The sequence below is a fragment of the Muntiacus reevesi genome, chromosome 2 (assembly GCF_963930625.1).
Source record: "Muntiacus reevesi chromosome 2, mMunRee1.1, whole genome shotgun sequence".
Classification (NCBI taxonomy): domain Eukaryota; kingdom Metazoa; phylum Chordata; class Mammalia; order Artiodactyla; family Cervidae; genus Muntiacus; species Muntiacus reevesi.
The window spans coordinates 269,675,543-269,697,688 of NC_089250.1; the positions used below are offsets into that span (position 1 = coordinate 269,675,543).

Here is a 22,146-nt window from a genome sequence, read left to right on the forward strand (position 1 = left end):
CATGGAAAGAGCAAGCTGCCCGCCCAGCCTCAGCAGCTGTGGGGCACAGGCTCAGTCTCCCCACAGCACGTGGGGGATTCCTGGGCCAGGGGTGCGGCCCTTGTCCCCGCAGGGTCAGACGGGCTCCCACCGCCGGTGATCAGTCTGCTTAGCTTTTTTTCCTTTTGAGACACACACACACACACACACACACACACACACACACATATATATATGTATATATATATGAACATAACTGCTTTACAATGTTCTGCTATAGTCTGGGCTGTAAGACGTCATCAATCAGCCCTGAGTATACATAAATCTTCTCCGTCTTGGCCCTCCCTCACCTGGTCTCACTTTCACCCCTCTGCTCAGCACAGAGCACCAAGCTGAGCTCCCTGTGGTAAACAGCAGCTTCCCACCAGCTAACTATTTTCACCATCAGTTCAGTTCAGTTGCTCACTCGTGTCTGACTCTTTGCGACCCCATGGAGTGCTGCACGCCAGGTCTCCCTGTCCATCACCAACTCCTGGAGCTTGCTCAAACTCATGTCCATTGACTCAGTGATGCCATCCAACCACCTCATCCTCTGTCGGCCCCTTCTCCTCCCCCTTTCAATCTTTCCCAGTGTCAGGGTCTCTTCAAATGAGTCAGTGCTTCATATCAGATGGCCAAAGTATTGAAGTTTCAGCTTCAACATCAGTCCTTCCAATGAATATCAGGACTGATTTCCTTTAGGATGGACTGGCTGGATCTCCTTGCAGTCCAAGGGACTCTCAAGAGTCTTCTCCAACGTTTTACCCATGGTGGTGTATACATGTCAATGGTACCCTTTCAATTGATCCCCCTCTTCTTCTCCTGCTGTGTCCACGTCTGATCTCTATATTTGTGCAAATATTGTCTTAACGGATATGTATGGAATTAAAAAAATAGTATTGATGTACTTATTTGCTGAGTAGGAATATAGGCGCAGAGGAAGTTCTTAAGCTTTTACATGTGAAGCTTTCAAGGCATAAAATACATTGACAATCATTCCATGCATTTTTCGGTTGTAGCCACACGTTCTGGGAAACAAACTGACTCAGAAGGACAATGCAGATAGTGGAGTGCAGTTTATTACATGGGGTGGTGGTGGGGGGGAGGGGGGGGAAGGCACAGTCTCCTGTTAGCCAAGGACCCCAAACAGTTTTTGTGAAAACCTTATATACCCTAAGTGTACTTGTTCAAACCCACCTCCCCAAACTGCTTGAAACTAGTCTAGATAAGGGAAAAGAGAGATACGATCAAAGGTAACCCATGATTCATGTGTCACAGGACTAAATAAACAGTGGATATTTATCAACAGGCCTGTGGTCATATCCCAATAAACAGAATGGAATTTACCACTTTGTTCTGTTACAGAGATAATTAACATATTCCTTTTGGCAACAGAGTCCTAGTATAATTCCTGAGGCTCTTTTATGGGGGGCGGGGTGGGATCTGAGTTTCCATTGGTATGCCATTTCTACAGACACCAGGGCGCAAAGTTCAGAGTCCACTGGGAGGGTGACCATACGTGTAGCCTAATGCTCACAGCCTGGCCTAAGACGGAGGCCAGCTCTGTCTGTTTCCTCCTTCATTACTAAGTGAAAGAAGCCCATTTGAAAATGCTACAAAAAGTACGATTTTTACAATATGACATTTTTGTGTAGGTAAATGTTCTTATGTGTGCTCAGTTGTGTCTGAATATTTGTGATCCCAGGGAATGTAGCCTGCCAGGCTCACCTGTGTCCATAGATTTCCTAGGAAAGGATACTGGAGTGGGTTGCCCTGTCTTCCTCCAGGGGATCTTCCTGACCCAAGGATTGAACCTGAATCACGTGGATGCCTGAATCGGCAGGCAGATTCTTTACCACTCAGTCACTGGGAATCTAGTAAGAAATATAGAAGAGATTAAAAAGGTCCATGTTTACTGTGGGTTTCAAAGGAGGGACTATGAATATCATGTCTAGAGAACTTTCATTAACACAAATGAAATAATTTGTGTTATACTGTCATGATGGACCCATGTTATTAAACATTTATCTAGAGGTATGGAGTGTACATTCCTAAAAGAGGAACACAGGGGTAACTAGAGAGTTGATCTATTTACTGCCCATGTAGATTCAGCAGTGGTAACAAATGCTCGCTCTGGTGGGGAAAGCTAAGTAGGGAAATTGTCCACACGTGGGAACAAGAGGTATATGGGAAATGTCTATACTTTATTCTCACTTCTGCTGTGAAACTAAATGTTCTACAAAGTTGGTACTGGTGAATGCATACCGGACCAGCCGGGAGATTTCAGCGAGCAACACGACGCGTTCCTTTAGGCTAAGAAATAAAAACACAGGACAGATGGGGTCGAGAGGATCACTGCAGTCAACCATGCTCCATTATTTCCCTAAGCTTCATTTATACTTAAACCAAGAAGGAGGCATCCCATAGAAAATTCCTCCCCATGTACATCATCTTTAAGATAACAATCACTAGAACTCTCACTAGGCGCCAGAGCACAGGAATAGCATCCTGATTTATTTTAGGGGTAATCGTAAAAAGGCTATCTGTCTGCGTCTTGTGTGCATTCAAGGCTTACTAGTGTTCTGTTTAACTTTGGATAGTAAATTCCAGAGGGGTGGCGGGACAGAGAGCTATGTCCTTGAAGGGACCCTTGATAATCAATCAAGGCAGCTCCCAGAGTCAGCTCTTTCAAGCTGCTCCCCAAAAATGCAGACTGAATATTTTTTAGAATATATATGAGAAAGATGTATTTGCTTCTATCTTTAATTTTTCTTTGGTCATTATACTTTAAAGATGTGGGAAAATAGAGCTCTCTAAATGGAGCAGACAACAAACTGGAGCAGTTGATTCATAAAACCTAGAAAAACACACACAGAAAGTAGAGCAACAACATTCTCAGTTGTTAATTCATGTGTGATGTAACTTATGACAACACGGATCATTACTACCTTCGTTGGTCATCAGAGAACATTTAGGGCACCGTTTTCAGAGGCATTTGGCTCCGCCCATACGCACTGTGAATCTAGCGTGTCCTGCTCAGTTGAGTTCAGTTCAGTGGCTCAGTCGCCCTGAACTGCAGCACGCCAGGCCTCCTGCTGCCCCTGGGTTCTTTTCCAAGAAAGCGGGGATGGAAATGTCTCCAGGCTCCTGGTCTTTGAAGTTGGAGGTGCCATGCCTGCAGAGAGGTGGTCACAATGCAAATCATTTTGTGAAAACCCGTGTCCCCAGGTGCAGAGGGGGGTGAGAAAAGCTAAGGACAGGGGATATCTATGGGGAGAATTCAGCAAGTAAAGCCTGGAAGGGATCCAAGACCCCCAGGTGATTCCCACCACTCACTCACCTCTCCCCTCCCAGCCCCCGAGGGTACAGGCAGGCTGTGGACCACCACACCCATCCTAGAAAGAGCCCCTCCCCAGGGAATCAGGTTGACCTTCTTTGTTTCTAGAAGTTCCCTCCCTAAACCCTCCCTTCCTGAGGTCTCAGGTGTGAGGTCTCCCCTCAGGGCTCTGAATGCGGATCTTCCTCTTGCATTTTTTTCACAACCCTCAAGGCTGGGTCAGCTAGCTCAGAAGGAGGTCCATTGTCTCTTTTCAGCTGTTCTCTGTAACTCGAGAAGGAAGGAGAAGAGATAGCCCGGACGATCTGCAAATAGTGTAGAGTACCACGATGTGATTAGCATTATCACGTTCCTCTTGATTCCCCACTACAGATTGGGAACACAGAAAGTCGAGAAGGGGCTCAAGCGCGTGAGGGAAACAGTAAAACTTTTTCTTCTCTTTCCCTACAGCAGTTGCAGGTTTAACAGCTGCATGGATGCCTTTGAAGGTATTTTCTCAAGATGCAGATGTGAGTTTGGGATGTAACATCCCCAGAGAAGACGCAGAGCAGGAGGAAGAAGAGGAGGAAATGGCAGCTTCTCAGGTATGAGTCCTGTCTCGGGTCTGGGGCTGTGTCTGCTTTTCTTCCTGAAATACCTGGAGTGAGAACCTGCAAAACTTTAGTTCTCTGCTTCTAACTTTTCTGCCTGGGTGTTTGTTATCAACTTCTTTATTTTTTCCTTTTCTTCTTCTCATAGTGAAGCCTGGCTCTTTAGACCACTTCTCCCTTGTGTCCCAGAATCTTGTCTCCCTTGTCTGTATCCTGGCTTTCTACGGAGCATGATGAATTCTCAGCATGAATTAGCGACTTTCAACTGGTGAATGTATTCCCTTTGTGAGAGAGAAACACGGAGAGGCACTGGTATCTGAGATTCGCACTGGGATGTGGTTCGGTGTTGGGATCTTAGGGAACTAGGGGAAATGCCATGATGAGTTTCCATGGGGATGCAATTTCAGCTCTTTAGGAGTTAGAAAATGCCCTTATATATTGAATAAACTCAGTGATCCAGAATTTTTCAGAAAATGCTCAGAAATAAAAAGAAAACGAGGGGATACTGTCCTCTGTAATGCTAAGACTTAGTAGTTAAACACATTGTCAGGTAGTTAGAATAGGGGAAAAGAGCCCAAAATGGCGGTGTCTAAAAGACCTGGAAGGGAAAGCCCGCGAAAATAGAACAAAGGTCCGAGGACTGAAGTGAGAACCTCAGGTAAAACAAACAACACCCCTGCCTAGGCCCGATTTACATAAGACAGACCCAGGGGCAGAGAAACATAAAAAGAGGAACCAAAGCCCTCTTCCTTCTTCTCTCTCTCTCTCTCTCCCACGCGATGCGGCGATCCTCTCTTCGTGTCTTTGGATCAACATTTCCTCACAACTCGAAGGTGGATTTTCCGGCTACTATCTAAATTAATAGAGCTGTAACACTGATTTATTTAAGAGCTATAACACAGTCTGTCCTCTGAGAGCTCTGACCCGACAAGGGTCTTTAATGTCCATCACTCGAAACTTTTGTTGTGACGAGACAAAGATCCGAGGAACATACACTCGGGTGACAACATTGTTAGGATCCAAACAAAGGAAGTATATATGAAATGAATTTTGCATAAAACTGATATTTTTAATTTTAGGTTCAAGTTATAATTTCCTTATTTTTTCCATCATGCCCAGGTTCTGATAGTGCTTCTTCTGTGTGATCCATTTACACCGTGACAGATGATGTCCACTGGCTCTGGTGATTTCTCTGAGATTACCGGACTATAAAGTTCATTTTTTCCCTCCTCTGTCTTTAGACAAGGTTGTGGAAAAATTGAATGAGGAACATGTGAAAACCCTCATACTTAATGGAGAAACTCCACATCTTCTTGGTTTCTCTTTGCTTTGGACAATGAACACTCACTCTGTTGATGATAGATACTGGGTTTTGGGAGTGGGAGTTTTCATCACTCAAGCCCAAGTGTGATGTTTCCAGTACAGTCCACGCTCATATCACAGAGAAAGTCTTACGCACATTTTGCATTTTTTTAAACAAACAACAATCCTATTGGTGCTAATCTGTTTTCACCTGTGTTGAATTTCTAAGATACAGCTCTACAAAATGATAGTTTTTCAAGAAATTAAAGTTTCAGAACCAAGAGCTCTAATTTATCTCATACCATTGTATATGTTTGCACCCTAGTGTATTTAAAATATACAAAGAATATCATCCACAAGTAGATGTATATATTTTAACCCATTAAAAATAATCTCGATTTTATTGACATGAATATGAATGACTGAACTGAAATGAAAATGAACTGATTTATTGAAATGAATATTGATGTTATTGACATGAATATGAATGAACTCAGGTGAACTGAACTGAACTGAACATGAATCAGTTCAGTTCAGTCGCTCATTCGTGTCTGACTCTTTGCGTCCCCATGAACCGCAGCACTCCAGGTCTCCCTGTCCATCACCAACTCCTGGAGTTTACCTAAACTCAAGTTCATTGAGTCAGTGATGCCATCTAACTATCTCATCTTCTGTCGTCCCCTTCTCCTGCCTTCCATCTTTCCCAACATCACGGTCTTTTCTAATGAGTCAGTTTTTCGCATCAGATGGCCAAAATATTGGAGTTTCAGCTTGAATATCCGTCTTTCCAATGAACATCCAGACTGATTTCCTTAGGATGGACTGATTGTATCTCCTTGCACTCCAAGGGACTCTCAAGAGTCTTCTCCAACACCACAGTTCAAAAGCATCAAATCTTCTCTCCTCAGCTTTCTTTGTAGTCCAACTCTCACATCCATACATACATGACTACTGGAAAAACCATAGCCTTGACTAGACGGACGTTTGTGGACAGAGTAATGTTTCTGCTTTTTAATGTGTTGTCTAGGTTGGTCATAACTTTCCTTCCAAGGAGTAAGCGTCTTTTAATTTCATGGCTGCAGTCAGCATCTGCAGTGATTTTGGAGCTCCCAAGATAAACTCAGCCACTGTTTCCTCTCTTCCCCATCTATTTGCCATGAAGTGATGGGACCGGTAGCCGTGATCTTAGCTTTGTGAATGTTAGCTTTTCCTTAATACTCTTAGGAAGTATACAGTCTCATTGTAATATATGTCTGCAAGCATGAAAATGTTAAAATTATTTTTTTTCTTGTTTTGGGATTCTCCCCAGTTACATAAAGTTCTTTAAAAAAAAAAAAACAACACGTATTTATGTTTGGCTGAGTTGTGTCTTGGTCGTAGCCTGCAGAATCTTGGAGCCATGTGGGAGACTTTGTTGCAGCAGGCACACTTTAGCTGTGGCATGTGGGATCTAGTTCTCTAACAAGGGTCTGAACCCGGCCCCCTGACTTGGGAGTTCGGACTACCAGTGAAGACCCTATAAAAACTCCTATACACTTTCTTTAGTGTTGTCTCTGTGTATTTGTGCTTTACTAGTTAAATTTTAGTTCACATAAACTGAAGCAAATTCAAGATCTGTCATTTAATGAATGTTTGACAAAGTATTTGCAAAACGGTGGAACAACAATGTTGTTGATTTTCTATTATTTATGTGATGCATTCAAGACCCTGTAAAAACTTTTAGAAAGACATATAGTATATACTAAATAGTTCAAAGGATTATTGCTGTTCTGGGTACTATTCTATCAGACCTATCAATTTTGTAAAACACTTAAAATTTAAAGTTAAGTATCAATTCTTACCTTAGTGGTCAACCTCTTTGCTATTCAGAATGGTCACTCATGTATCAGAGTTTTCAACATTACTAGTTTAAATAAGCTTGTTAAAAATGCGGCACATTGGTCCCACTCCAGAACTCTTAGATCAGAGCGTGATGCTTTTAAAAACTATTTCCTGGTTCCTTGATAGGGGGCTTCCCTGGTTGCTCAGATGGTGAAGAATCTCTCTGCAATGTGGGAGACCGGGGTCCGATCCCTTGGTGGGGAAGATTCCCCTGGAGAAGGAAATGGCAACTCACTTCAGTATTCTTGCCTGAAATATCCCATGGACAGAGAAGCCTGGCATGCTACAGTCCATGGGGTCGGAAAGAATCAGGCATGACTGAGTGACTAACACGCTTTCCTTGATAGACAGTTTATTCTCTGTCACACGAGTACAACTCTCAAAAATAGATAGGTCAGTGTTGATGTGATTGTTTTATAATTTCTCTTCCAGATCAGAATAGTTTTTATAGTGATCTGTGGATCATATCTCATTCTCTTTTCCTGGGGTTAGAAATACAGTGGAAAATACAGCAGTATAGAAATTATATTCTTGTGTAACACCTGACATTCTCCTAAATCAAAACCGTTTCTCTTGCTGGTTTCATCTTGGGTCACATTAGGAAGTCTTCCCAGGTCCACATGGCTCATGTCCTTTATATTTCAGGGGCTGTTGACATTCCAGGATGTGACCGCAGATTTCACTCAAGAGGAGTGGGAATGCCTGGACCTCGGTCAGCGGGAGTTGTACAGGGACGTGATGTTAGAGAACTATGGGAATCTGGCCTGCTTGGGTGAGGATAACTTGCTTTCAGAATCCCTTATGTATCCTTAGGGTTTTGGTTCATTCATTCTAGAATGTCTCCTGGAATTTTCTGCTTTGTCCAGTAGAGGTTAAGATCCCTACTTTCCAGGGGAAACTAACCTTCTTTCTTGATGTAACCTGCCTCCTTGTGTTCAGTCAGTAAGTCATGTCCAACTCTTTGCGATCCTGTGGAATGCAGCAAGCCAGTCTTCCCTAGCCTTCTTTAATTCCCAGAGTTTGCTCAAATTCATCTCCACTGAGTCAATAAAACTATGCAACCATCTCATCTTCTGCCACTCTCTTCTCCTGCCCTCAATCTTTCCCAGCATCAGGGTCTTTTCCAATGAATTGGCTCTTCGCATCAGGTGGCCGAAGTATCGGAGCTTCAGCATCAGTCCTTCCAATGAATTTTCAGGGTTGATTTCTTTAGGATTGACTGGTGTGATCTCCTTGCTGACCAAGGGACTCAAGAATCTTCTCCAGCACCACAGTTCGAAGGCATCAATTCTTTGGTGCTCAGCCTTCTTTATGTTCCAAATATCACATCCACAAATGACTATTGAAAAAACCATAGTTTTGACCTTTGTTGGCAAGGTGATGTCTCTGCTTTTTAATATGCTGTCTTTGTCATAACTTTTCTTCCAAAGGGCAAGCATCTCTTAATTTCATGGCTGCAGTCACCATCTGCAGTAATTTTGGAGCCCACGGCCACATCCCAAAACTAAATCTGTCACTGTTTCCACTTTCCCCCTGTCTATTTGCCATGAAGTGATTAGACTGGATGCCATGATCTTAGTTTTCTGAATGTTGAGTTTTAAGCCAGCTTTTTCACTCTCCTCTTTCACCCCCATCAAAAGCCTTTTTAATTCCTCTTCAATTTCTGCCATTAGAGTGATATCATCTGTATATCTGAGATTGTTGATATCTCTCCTGGTAATCTTGATTCCAGGCTGTGATTCACCCAGCTCAGCATTTCGCATGATGTACTCCGCATAGAAATTAAATAAACAGGGTGGCCATGTACAGCCTTGATGTGCTTCTTTCCCATTCTGCCACCAGTCAACTGTTCCATGTACGATTCTAACTCTTGCTTCTTGACCTGCATATTCTTCATTCTAGGTTCGTGGTAATTCTGTAAGTTCTGTGTTATAAAATAGTGCCACTCTCCTCATAAAACTGGAATTCCACTACCGGCTTTTGCCTTATTAGTACTTGAGCATAATATCAGAATCTGATTTTGATGCATTTGTCTTTTAAAGATGCTTTCAATAAGCTGTTTGGTGAAATCATTTTTTTAATGCTATTTTAACTTTCTACCTTGACTTCTCTCTCACCTGAACACATATTGGATTGGAAATTGATGACTATCTCAGAAAACACATATTCCTTTTTCTGATGAACAGGTCTTGTGGTCTCTAAGCAAGACCTGGTCATGTTTCTGGAGCAAATGAAGGATCCCTGGGATGTATGGAGAATAGAGACAGCCATATACCCAGGTATGTGTCTATGGATGAAGCAGATAACTCCGGTGAGAGGGACAAGCATTGTAGAGGAAGTCATACTTTGTCATGTGGTTTGAAAAGGTCTGCTTCAGTGGAGATGATTTTGGATTAGCATAGGTTTATTTCTGTCACTGTCATAGAGCATCATCTCCTGACCCATTCCTGATTCTTTTTATCATTTGTGTATTTTTTCTCCAGTGATTAATTTTTGCATTTGCAGTTGGAACCAAAATATTTGTCTTCGCCTGGAACAACCTGCATGACCTGATAATGCGTCCATTTTGGGGAGGTTTTAGAAAATCTGCATATTTCTGAGTAACTATATTAAGCCCTTTTAAAAGTGTTGATTCTGTCCCTAGTCAGAAGTGTGTGGTGAAGCTGTGAAAAAATTGCCAAACTTCTAGGAATACTGGGGACAGATGTTTTTTGTTTTCTATCATGTAATTTCCAGTCCACTGGAAACTACGCATATGACCTTAAAAATTTCATACTTAAATTGTTTCTTCACTGCACTGTTATAGCCATGCTTTCCGGGAAACAAACTCACTGAGAAGGAGTAGTGCAGATAGTGGAGTGCAGTTTATTACACCGGCGGGCCCAAGGCAGAGTCTCCTCTTAGCCAAGGGCCCCGGCCAGCATTTGTGAAAATCTTTTATACCTCATGTGGTTGTGTCCAAACCCACCATCCCAATCCCTTGATGCTTACATAGGAAGGGTCAATACAATCACAATAACCCCATCATTCACGTGTTAATGTGTTCAAACAGTTAATAATCAATAAGCCCACAGTTACATTCCAACCAGTTAATAACCAATAACCTGTGCTTACATTCTGATAGATAGTGTCCGGAGGCAGGGGTGATTAGTGTCTGTTTTCTCTTAGGTGATGAGGAACCTGGATATGATCTTCAAGGTTCCCCTGTCTGGAGGGGGTCTTATCCTTCCATTGTCTTTCCCACAGGCACTAAGCAGAGAGTTCAGAGTCCACTGGAGAGGTGACCGAGCATGATCAGCACAGACAGGCCTGAGATGGAGTCCAGGCCCTATGAATACCTTCTTCATTCCCCCCTCTTGATGCTCCTAACTCATATTATGAGCATCATTCATAGGAATGTATTGCATCCCGGTTCTCCAACTGCCATTTAGGGAGAAGGACATCAACCTTTGGGTTACAAAGTTCATAACACATTGTACAATTCAGGGTCCACAAAGCAGAACTATCAAGGCAACTATAACAGTGGTAAATATAGTTTTCCACAAATCGCTCTTCACCCAAGATAGGACGGAAAACCAGAAAGGAATGTTCTCATTTGACATTGCTTTTAGCTGGTTTTTCATATCATCTAAAGTAGTCGATACATTGTCAGATAAGTCAGGAATGTATACACAACATTCAACCTTAATTATAGCACAGGTCCCTCCTTGAGCAGCTGTGAGTATGTCCACAGCCATTTTATTATGAATTAGTGCTTTTCTCATTTAGATTTGCTCTTCATTTAAGGCTTGGATGGCTTCTGTTCTATCAAGGAGGGCCTGTTTGTGAAATTAGTCAAGGACTCTACTTTATTCATTTATTTATTTATTTATTGAGATTTACAAGTTAAGCTTTATTTGGGACAAAATGAGGACTGCAGCCCGGGAGGCAGCATCTCAGATAGCTCTGAGAGACTGCTCCCAAGGCTTCTACTTTAATCATAATATATTTGTTGTCCCTTCAGAGGGTACAGAAAAGGCAGCAATATACTCATACCATTGAAACACAGATCTTGTCCACCTAGCATGTAAATAAGGTAGATTTACTGGGGCTTGTTGTGGGTTAGGCTTTTGCTAAACTGGCATTTTTATCAAATGTAACCCCAAAACCCGAGTCTATTGACTGTAGATCTTACACCAAGAGAGCAAGGAGAGGTTATGATTGACAAGAGAGAGGAAAGTCTCTTTTTCATCCCAGCAAAGAGCAGAGTGGTTTAAAATCTGCTTGGCGGCGCGCTGACACCCACCAAGGAAGTCCATCCTTCACAGACAGAGGCATAGTCCTACATACCCAGAAGTTGTAGGTGTTCTGGAAGTCCGTGTAGGAATGTGCCCATGTGGTGTAAACATTGTCCTGAGTTGAGACAGAAGTTAAATTCAAAATCACGTTGATGAGGCCAAGCAGCAGGAGTTGATTGTGCGCCTTCATCCTGAAGGGGCTCGTCCGGGATCTTCTTTTCCTCATTCTTAAGGATGGTCTTAGTCTCTCGAGGGTCAGTGGGGTCCCTCTGTGCAGTCCACTCAGCGTTTTCTGGGTCTGTGTGGTATGCTCGCTTCACCCTCGTATGATGGATCAAGGGACAATACCTGCAACTTTAACTGCAGTAGGGGTAGTTAGAATAACATAAGGGCCCTTTCACCAAGGGGCTAGCAAATCATCTTTCCAATCTTTGACCCATACTTGGTCACCAAGTGTAAACTCATGAATCTGTTCCCCAAGGAGGAACGGCACCCTTTCTTGTACAAACTTAGTTACCCGATTTATTACCTTACCCAGTTCCATCTGCTGTGAAATCCTATCCCCCCTTACCTGAGGCAAATTTGTTGACACCTGTTTTATTATGGGAGGATGCCTCCCATACACAATTTCGTATGGAGAATAGCCTTGGGACTGTGGGGTCATCCTGAGTCTGAGCAGAGCCATCGGAAGCAAGTCCACCCAGGAGCAGTCAGTCTCTCCGATCCACTTGGAGAGTCTCTCTAAGTGTCCAGTTGGCTCATTCCACCATCTCAGAACTCTGGGTCTATATGCAGTGTGCAGTTTCCATTTGATGTTTAAAGTTTTGTTTACTTGTTGTACTAAATCAGCTACAAAAGCCGGGCCATTGACTGATCCAATGCTGGTAGGAAATCCAAATCTGGGAACCATTTCCCTAAGCAGGCACCGGGCTACTTCTGATGTTCTTTCAGTCCAGATAGGAAAAGCTTTTACCCATCTCGGGAACGTACATACCATGACCAGCAGATAATGGTAGTGTCGGTGAGGTTTCATTTCAGTGAAGTCCACTCCCAGGTGTTCAAGGGGCAGTGTGCCTTTCAGCTGAATACCTGGAGGATTTTGTCTGAATCCCCGAGAGGCAGCATTCACCTGTGAGCAGGCAGCATGGCCTAGGTGGGTCACTTGGTGTGTCTGGCTTACCAGAGTGAGTGCCAGCTCCTCCAGTACCAATAATTTGCCACTTGGCAATTCCCACCATCCCTTTTCAGTCTTGATGGCCCCTTGTGCTTTGGCCACCTGACAGCCATTGTCCTTGTTTTATCAGGCTAGTGCCATCAGTATATAGGACCAAATTAGGGTCTGGAACCTTGAGCCCTTCTTTAAAACAAACCCAAGATGCCTTACCACCTCTTTGTAAATCTGTGCCTTCTTCGACACCGGGTGACCTGCTTCCATCAACAGCTGGAGTAGTGGTTTTGTCGCTTTCCAGCATTTTCCTCGGTCTCGGCAGCCAGCAGCAGGTCATCCCTGTATTGTAGGAGCCAACATCCATACTCTTCCGGATGGAATGAGTCCAGGTCAGAAGCCAAGGCTTCCCCAAAGATGGCTGGTAAGTTTTTAAACCCTTGTGGGGGAGTCCAGATGAGCTGTTGTTTGGTGCTCCCGAGTGGATCTTTCCATTCAAGGGCAAAGATGGGCTGTGACGCTGGGGCGAGATGTACGCAGAAGAAGGCATCCTTGAGATCTAGGCAAGTGTAAACTTGAGTCCTCGGTGGAAGGATGCTAAGTAAGATATAGGGATTTCGAACAGTGAGGTGTAAAGTCACAGTAGCCTGGTTGACTAGCCTGAGATCGTGTATAGGCCTATAGTCCTGTCCTCCTTCCCTGTTGACTGCAGGATTGACGTATTTCAAGCCGACTGGCACTCTAGTAGAATGCCTGCTTGTTTCAATCTATTGATGTGGGGCAATATACCGGTTCAGGCCTCTATCCATAGCGGGTATTGGCACTTTAAAGGGGATGGTGCCTGGTTTGAGTTCCATTATCACTGGGGCGTGATGTTTAGCCAGTCTGGGGGGAGGGGGTGTTGTCTTCCACCCAGACCTCAGGGAATAATTGAGTTAGCTCCCTCGTGCTCTTCTGGCCAACCCGGTTCTGCCTTCAGAGGCTCATGCAACCTCCACTCATCTTGGGTTGGTATTGAGAGAGAGGGCAAAAAAGTCATAGAGTCCGTCCAGAAGGTGGGCCTCTCCTCATGGGAGAAATTCACTTGTGCTCCTAGTTTGGAGAGCAAGTCTCTTCCCAACAGGGATACTGGGCACTCAGGAATGTAGAGGAGTTCATGAATCACTTGGTTCCACCCTCCCCCATCTGTCATTTTGTAGGCTGGCAAAACGATTTAATCATCTCTTCTCCCGATACCCCAGTTACAGCGGTAGTCTTTTTGGACAGAGGTGCCACAGGTTTTGTTACTACCGACAGTTCTGCTCCTGTATCCACCATGTGGTCAATGTTTTGGTCCCCCACTTTTACAGTTACCATGCGCTCTCAGGGACCTGATATCTCTGAGCCCTGGCAGCCCTAGTTAATTTCCAAGTCAGCAAGCCCCACAACTGCGGGAGCTTCCTCTTCCTTCCTTGCCTTAGGGCATTCATTCTTCCAGTGGCCAAAAGCTCGGCACCGGGCACACTGGTTTGGCTGTAACGGGCCCAGGGCCTCCCGTGGGACCGGCTGAAGGACTGTCGTGTCCCTGGGGCACATGAGGTTTGCTGGAGGGCCGGAGATAGACTTTCCCAGAGCAGCAGCTTGCACTGTAAGTCTCTTGTCTGTTCTCTTTTGTTCCCTCCAGTTCTCTGGCAGAGCGCGGTTTCTGCTTAATTCCAACGTCTCCCTCCCCCTCTTGTCAGTACTCCCCGGGAGAGGCGGGTATAGCTTGGGCGGTTCGGTTGGAACCGGATCCTGGAAGTGCTGGCCAGAGGCTTCTGTCACTGGGATTGGAGCCTGCCCAAACGGAGGCTCTACAAACTCTGGGAAAGCTGGCGGAGGAGCAGCAGCTGTTGCAGAAACTTCACCTGGCACTGGATCAGGCATTAAGGCGGCCTTAGGTCCTGGTGGAGCCCTGGGAGGCAGGCGTGTCATTATCCAGCATGGGGGAGGGGTCAGGTCATCCCCGTCCAAATCCTGTAGAATTTCCTTTTTTATCATCAGTCAATTTTTGTGCCCTTCATATTTTCCCCTTTCCCTTCTGAATACAGAACCTTGTCCTAGTAGGAGGGTCTCAAGCTAACCCTAGCCATGAGTCAATAGATGGATATTGATCCAGGTGTCCTGGCTCTCCTGTGACTACTGTGTAGATTGCTTCCACTATTTTTAAGTTCACGGTGTTCTCTGGTGGCCATCCTGCTCCCATAGGGGGTCATTCGACCTCACAGAGTATGTGGAGGCAGTTAGGCTTCATCTTCACCCCATAGTCTCCTCCTATTCCCTTCTTTAAAATTGTCACTCCAATACAGTTGCCTTAGATTCACTTCCCCCCATCTTGCTTAACGTCTCAGACATTCTTGTACTTTTCCTTTTCGTTCTGTCTACGAAGTTCTCAGTACCCTATGTACTTCTCATATTTTCACTCAGTGACACTTAATTTGCCATTCTGCCTCCTTCCTAATTGGGGTGAGAAGAGCTTTACCTGCCAGACCCCAGAGGGAGAAGGTGGATCGGCGTGTCTTCAACTGCCGGTCAGCATAGCTGAACCAGAACATCACATGATCCAAGACTGTTTCTCCCTTTTAAAGTCCATTCTGCCTTGTTGGGCTTGATTAGGTGCGAATGAAAACAAATCGGTTGAATATCCCATGACACAGGCCATCTCCGTAAAAGCCAATTCATACTCAATTCTGTATCCCCCTCCTTCTAGCCTAACAATTCCAAGGGGGTCAAGAATTTCTCAGCAGACAGGACACCTCCTGGGGGAGGGCAGAATATGAGCATACAAGGACAAGTTTCCTATCCTAAAAATCCCCTGGCGATCACTGTAATAATTTTCCCCGAGACGGCGTGGACACACCTCCTAAATGACCATCACAAATTTCCTTCCTAACCCTAGCACGCTCGTCAAACTGTGTACCAAGCAATCGCTGCCTGCCTATTCCAGGCTCCTGTGGGTCCCTGCTCCTTCAAGTCCCTCCCAGGGGGGTGATCAGACCCCCTCTTCCACCCTGCTGGGTGGGTTCCTCCTCACCTGAGCGCTCAGTTCCCCTGCTGCCGTCCACCTACCTGCTGACGTGAAAGGTCCGGGCACTGAAAAGCAGAATCCTTCCAGAGGGACAAGGCGCCTTCCACCTTCTAGGAGATTCAAGCAACAAAGCCTTGGGTGGCCTCAAATGAGACCTGTCTCCTCAAAGTGAGGCGCTTCCCGGCCAATGCACCAAATGTTATAGCCACGCTTTCAGGGAAACAAACTCACTGAGAAGGACAATGCAGATATTGGAGTGCAGTTTATTACACCGGTGGGCCCAAGGCAGAGTCTCCTCTTAGCCAGGGACCCCGACCAGCATTTGTGAAAATCGTTTATACCGCATGTGGACGTGTACAAACCCACCACCCCAATCCCTTGATGCTTACAAAGGAAGGGTCAATACAATCACAGCAACCCCGTCATTCACGTGTTATGTGTTTAAACAGTTAATCATCAGTAAGCCTGCGGTTACATACCAACCAGTTAATAACTGATAAGCCTGTGCTTACATTCTGATAGATAGTGTCCGGAGGCAGGGGTGATTAGTGTCTGTTTTCTCTTAGGTGATGAGGAACCTGGATATGATCTTCAAGGTTCCCCTGTCCGGAGGGAGTCTTATCCTTCCATTGTCGTTCCCACAGGCACTAAGCAGAGAGTTCAGAGTCCACTGCAGAGGTGGCTGAGCAGGATCAGCACAGACAGGTCTGAGATGGAGTCCAGGCCCTATGAATTCCCTCTTCACATAAGACAACTCACTAAAATGAGAATGGAAATCTGAATTTTACATGAAAGTTTCTCTTTTTTTATATGAACTAACATTAAATGTGTTAAGTATATATGTCCCAATTCACTAATGCTAGAATGCTTTAATATAGCTATTTAACTCACAGCGTTTTGAAAGAAATTATTGACATGGGAGTTTATAACATGTCCAAGAGTGCTTTTTTCTGATTGTTCTTTACTATTAAGCTTATAGATTATATAGAGAAATCTTTAAGAAGAAATTTTTCTGTTCCAATAATGCTATTTTACAATGTTATGTTAGTTTTTCTATACAGAAAGAATAAGTGATACATATATACATTTCCCTTCTTGAGGAGATTTCCTTCCCATCTAGGTCACCACAGAGCATTAAGTAGAGTTCCCTGTGTTCTTCCCATATTTTTCAAGTCTCATTTCTCATTTGATTTGCTTAGAACTCTTACCTTACTAAATCTATCTTGTTTGTTATGAAACATCCCAGGACTTTATAGTTCATGCCATCTATTTCTGATTAGTTCTAGGTCAGTATCATTTACTATTTTAGACTCCATTAAAATATGCTCAGATAACAACATGAGTGGTAAGTGGGTTAAATAACTAATAGGCATTAGCTTTTGTGAAAATGTTTTGTTTGCAAATGTGATTACTTAAAACAAAAATTACTCATTACACTGCTCAACTTCTCACTTCGTTGTTCCTGTAGGTTTCTATTTTGACTTCTCTGCACCGTACTCCTTTGTCACCTCTTGTCCAATGTTCTGTGTTTGTGGTCTCTGTTCTGCAAGCTGCAGATCCTAGTTCCTCTTGCTCTGGTGTCTGCTCCCTGGTGGGTGAAGTGGTCCAGGGACTTGTGCCCTTATGCCCTTGAGAGGGGGTTGATTGTTACTATTGTGACCAGAGCCTGCCCGAATCTTGAGGGCCGCTTCGCCTTTCCTCTGTGGCTGTCACTGTCTGCGGCGGGGTCTGCTTCCTGATTGGTGGAACAGAGGCCCCAGATCTGAAATGAGCTCTGCTCTGATCTGTGGTGCTTCTGATCTAATGGGACTGCAGCACACCCACTAGGAGGGAAGCCACTGAGTGTTGCTCCTCTGGGGATGTTCTCCTCGGAGAGTGCTCTGCATGTCATCACTCAGGTGCTGTGCCAGCTCTCATGTGACCCTGTGTTGGCATTGATCTTGGCCCCACCTGAACCATGGGTATGCTGGCACTTGACCCTGGTGTCTCTCAGATGTTTTCACCAGGTCACCAGCAGAGATCCACTGTAGTCATATCCCAGGTGTACATTCATTGTGGAGCTGAAACTGCTGTGGTGCTATGAGGGCAAAGTAGACTGTGACCTGGCCCAAATGCCTCATGTGCATGCCTACAAACTCTACAGTTGCTAAAGCTAGACTGGTCTTGACTGCCAGAGCCTCATTTCCATCCAGATGTTCTGTTGGGGCTGAGTTTACCAAGCCAGTTGTGTGGTGTCACACCATGGTTTGTACAGATGCAAGAAGAGATCTCAGCTCTTTTTGCTTAGTGGCAGGGCCTTGGGGCTCAGCTGTGGTTTCAACATCACCTATACGTTGTGACCACCCACAGGCTTGTGTTCTGAATGTGCCCCTGGATCCCATGAGCCTACCCTGGTGGGGAGGAGGCTGCGGAGGAGGAAGCAGCTGTCGGGGTCATGAGATCACCCACCTAGGTGGTAGCCATTCCTAGCGCCTGGAGAGGCAGGGACAGGCAGAGGGGCAGAGTGGCTGCAAAGAGGTTCTTTTCTTCGGGCATCATTCAACATCGCCACTCTGCTTCTCTGGTGGTTCAGGCTTCCTCCACAAGCATCCCATGTGCAGAGCTCTTCCCTCCCTCCCATCCCCTCAGGATATCTCCTTTCGGCTAACGCAGTCCTCTACCTGGGTCTGCTCTCAGAACGCTACGTTCCAGTATCCAGCCCTTGTCTGCAGCGGAGGACACCCTCTCAGGCTGGGTGGGCAGGGCAGGGGTGAGTACCCTGGGTACACGTCTCACTCTGTCCTTCATGCTGGTTGCGTGTTCTCTTCCCACAGAGAACAAGGCTCCCCTTCTGTCCCAACTGAGCTCCCGCCAGTGAGGGACTTCCTTGGATGTGGAGACCTCTCCTCTCTTCAGATCCCCCCATGGTTTTGCGGGTCCCATCCGGCTTCTTTTCCTTTTCCCTTTCCTCCATCACTCTCTTGTCCCACCTGGCTCAGCAGGAATCTTTCTTGTCCTTTCAGGTCTCCAAGTTCCTCTGCCCGTGTTCTGCAGGGCTCTGTGAGAATTTTTCCACTTCAAGATGTATTCTTGATGCTTTTGTGGAGAGAGATGAACTCCACGTCTTCCAAATCCTCTGCCATCTTGACTCCTTCTATCTCGGTTTTAGGCTTAATCTAGCCAAGTGTATGCCGATTTTATGCAAATTGTAAACTATATTCCCCAAGAGTAGTAAGTAGAATAACTTATTATTTGATATCTTTCAGCTGTGTCTTCTCACGACACCCAGGGTTTGAGGTTTCAAAAGCCAGGATTAGAAGATTTACTCCCAACAGCAAAGCTAGGAATACATGAAAGATTTCACCTTGCAAATTTACATTTAACCAAAGACTGGGAATATATGAGGGCATATAAAGAGCCCAGTGCATGTTATGATGGACACAACCAAGTTGGCTCAGTTTCCCATAAAGTAAACATTACCGCAAAAAGAAATGAAGGATGTGAATCAAGTAAGGAAAAACCAATTTCAGATGACCAGTTTCAGCCATCAGCATCTGCAGATAAGTGTATATTTGTCAGCAAAGATCTTCATCATCTCTTGAAACATACATGCTCTCTGAAGGGAAGTGAGGAAAATCTGGAAAGTCATCTGGTCTCTACTGCAAATACTCATTCAAACCTAAACTCTGAGCATAGGTGTCTATTAAATATACATTCAAACATGTCTGGAAACCAGAAACTTAAACCTGATGGGGAAAGTTCCCAATACAATAAATTTGAGGGATCCTTTAACAAGGGTTTCTTGTTCTTCAACCAACAACTCTTTTCTCCTTATTCCAAAAGCTGGAATGTTGATAATAATGGGAGAGACCTTATTCAACCATCATTGTTCAATACATACGGAGGTATAATTAGTGTGGAACAACTTTCCAAGTGTAACAAAATAAGTAATGTGTTAAGCAGGACTCTACCCCCAATAATTACAAGAGTATACATGATGGAATGAGAAGCTCTTCATGCAATGAAACTGGCCATAATGTTGACCAAGACTCATATCTCGTGAAACAACAGGGACATCAATTTTCAGACAACAATTCTAAACATCATAAGTGTAGGAATATGTTTTGTCAAAGCTCAAATCTTACTATTAATACTTATAAGTGTATGGATATTGGAGAGACTTATAATTGCTATTATTATGGTAAAGTTGTTAACCAGTCTTCAAAACTTATTGAACAGCAGATAATTCAGAGCAAGCAGAAACACTGCAAGTGTCATACATGTGGAAAAGTCTTTAGTAACTCACCAAATCGAACTAGACACAGGAAAGTTCATACAGAAAGGAAACAATTCAAATGTACAGCATGTGGCCAAACCTTTAATCAGAGTTCATATTTAACTGAACATCTGGGAATGCATGCTGGGGAGAAACCATACAAATGTACAGAATGTGACAAAGTTTTTATCTCCTGTTCATGTATTACTCAACATGAGCAAATCCACACTGGGGAGACACCTTATAAATGTACAGCATGTGGCAAGGCTTTTAAGCGGAGTTCAGCTTTAACTGAACATCAGCGAATCCATACTGGGGAGAGACCTTATAAATGTGCGTCATGTGGGAAGGCTTTTAAGCAAAATTCAGCTTTAACTGAACATCAGTGAATCCATACTGGGGAGAGACCTTATAAATGTACAGCATGTGGCAAGGCTTTTAAGCGGAGCTCAACTTTAACTGAACATCATCGAATCCATACTGGGGAGAGATTTTATAAATGTACAGCATGTGGCAAGGCTTTTAAGCAGAGTTCAACTTTAACTGAACATCACCGAATCCATACTAGGGAGAGACCTTATAAATGTACAGAGTGTGGCAAAGCTTTTATCAATTATTTATTTCTTACTCGACATTAACGAATCCATTCCGGGGAGAGACCTTATAAATGTACAGAATGTGGCAAAGCCTTTATCTATTATTCACTTCTTACTCTACATCAATGAATCCATACTGGGGAGAGACCTTATAAATGTACAGCATGTGGCAAAGCCTTTATCGGTTATTATTTTCTTACTCGACATCAGCGAATACATACTGGGGAGAGACCTTATGAATGTACAGCATGTGGCAAGGCTTTTAAGCAGAGTTCAGATTTAACTCAACATCAGCGAATCCATACCGGAGAAAGACCTTATAAATGTACAGAATGTGGCAAAGCCTTTATCCGTTCTGATGTTCTTACTCGACATGTGCGAATCCATACTGGGGAGAGCCCTTATAAATGTACAGCATGTGCCAAGGCTTTTAAGGAGATTTCAACTTTAACTCAACATCAGCGAATCCATACTGGGGAGAGGCCCTATAAATGTACAGCATGTGGCAAGGCTTTTAAGAAAAGTTCAGATTTAACTCAACATCAGCGAATCCACACTAGGGAGAGACCTTCTAAATGTACAGACTGTGGCAAAGCCTTTATCAATTATTCACTTCTTACTCAACATCGCCGAATCCATACTGGGGAGAGACCTTATAAATGTGCAGCATGTGGCAAAGCCTTTTCCCAGAGTTCAGGTCTTTCTCGACATCAGAGAGTTCATGCTGCAGAGAAATGTTAGAAATGTAAGGAATGCTAGTTTTCAGCTGGAAAAAGGATAAAACTTCCTAGCATGATGTGAGGAAAGAGCTGCTGACAATCCAGGAGAGATAGCCACCCACCGGAGCCAGACGTGTTCGTACCCCCGACTGCACATGGTCCTGCAGATGAAATGTGTCCTCAGAGGTACCGGCCAGACTCAAAGGAACAGGCCAAGAGCAGACTTGAGTTGTCTGCAGGTTGGTGAAAACCGACTCTCCCAGGGGATTTTGTCATCTTTTCACGTATCATCAATAGTTAACTCTGGGAAGCCTTGTTTTCCCGCTTTAGAGAATGCTGGGTATAATGAAACCGGTGAAAGATTGAGTTTTGGTTTAAAGTAAGTGCTCTTTCCATGTGAAAATTACTTTTTTGGGTTTGTTTTAAAGGTAAGAAGAGGAAGGGCAAATGTTGCTCTTTTAGTTTAATCATTACATTCAGTCTATGATGACATTTGATTATTAGACACAGCAGTGCCACTAATACATTTCTTGAGTTGTCAGAAATTGTCAACATCATTACTTTATGGCAAAGATAACTGTCTGAAGATAAATGACTCATATTTTGGTGCAGTGTTCGATGTTCAAAACAAAATCTTACAACAATAAACAAACGTGAACTAAGAAAAAAAAAGAAATGTAAGCAATGTGGCAAAGGATTTCCTCACAGCCATCATCTCACTCACAATCAGAGAATTCATACTGCAGAGAAAGCCTAGAAATGAATCAGTGAAAATAACTTTGGTCCTAAATATACAATTATGAAAAAACGAGTGTTATCTTCGGAAAGATACCCGAATGAAATAAAAAAATGTAGAGAACTGCTTAATCAAACATCAAAAGTAACTCAATACCAGAGAATTCATACTAGAAAGCATGTCATTAGTACCACTTTTGTTGAATTACTCTAAGAAGAAACACT

At 44.0% G+C, this 22,146-nt stretch overlaps 2 protein-coding genes and 1 pseudogene across 2 annotated transcripts in view; 1 reads left to right on the plus strand and 2 right to left on the minus strand.

The window, feature by feature from the left end:
• The window catches only part of LOC136161629 (small ribosomal subunit protein uS14-like), a 539,148-nt gene that overhangs the window by 386,230 nt on the left and 130,772 nt on the right, over nt 1-22,146 (minus strand). The window lies entirely within an intron of this gene.
• The window catches only part of LOC136157556 (zinc finger protein 678-like), a 466,372-nt pseudogene continuing 464,234 nt past the window's right edge, over nt 20,009-22,146 (plus strand).
• The window catches only part of LOC136157568 (zinc finger protein 135-like), a 466,540-nt gene continuing 465,547 nt past the window's right edge, over nt 21,154-22,146 (minus strand). The window contains exon 3 of the mRNA XM_065919413.1: nt 21,154-21,222. The gene's annotated coding sequence lies outside the window, so the exon portion shown is untranslated. The remainder of the gene's footprint in view (nt 21,223-22,146) is intronic.